This window comes from Frankliniella occidentalis, unplaced genomic scaffold, assembly GCF_000697945.3.
Source record: "Frankliniella occidentalis isolate FOCC.00 unplaced genomic scaffold, Focc_3.1 Scaffold96, whole genome shotgun sequence".
Lineage (NCBI taxonomy): Eukaryota > Metazoa > Arthropoda > Insecta > Thysanoptera > Thripidae > Frankliniella > Frankliniella occidentalis.
This window is the reverse complement of record NW_026267225.1, coordinates 791,682-792,215: the sequence shown is the minus strand read 5'-3', so window position 1 is coordinate 792,215 and position 534 is coordinate 791,682.

The following is a 534-nucleotide window of genomic DNA, read 5'->3' as shown; positions in this document are numbered from 1 at the left end:
TTTTTTATTTTATATTTTTATTGTTCATCTACCGTGTGAAAACAGATTAAAATTTGAAGAAATTCTACGACAAACAAAACAAAAACAACAGGCGGGAGCCCTGAATGGAGACTAGACTTCCAGAATCTCGTTTCTCGATTTTAGAACGCGGCACATGACGAGGCTACACGTTGAGAAAGCTATGAAAACTTACCGTCCACGAAATGACTGGCAGAGAAAACATCATAAGCATCACAAACTTACCAAACAATCAGCAAATATGAAGTTCATTCTTCCGAAATTTCTCTTCGATTTGTTTGCTTCAAGTCATCAAGTTTCCTTTGCAGACCCCTCAAAACGATAGTAACACTGCACGAATTTACGCATTGTCCCCCTACGTATCGATTGCTAATAACAATACATCGAAACATCTGCTCTCCAGTTGCGCGGCAATGAATACTAGCGCTACCTAGTGGTTGCGGTCAGTTCAGCGCGGGAAGGTCAGTTTTTCAGAAGGTCAGTTGCTGTGCACCCCGTTGCGCTGGGTTTCAAGGT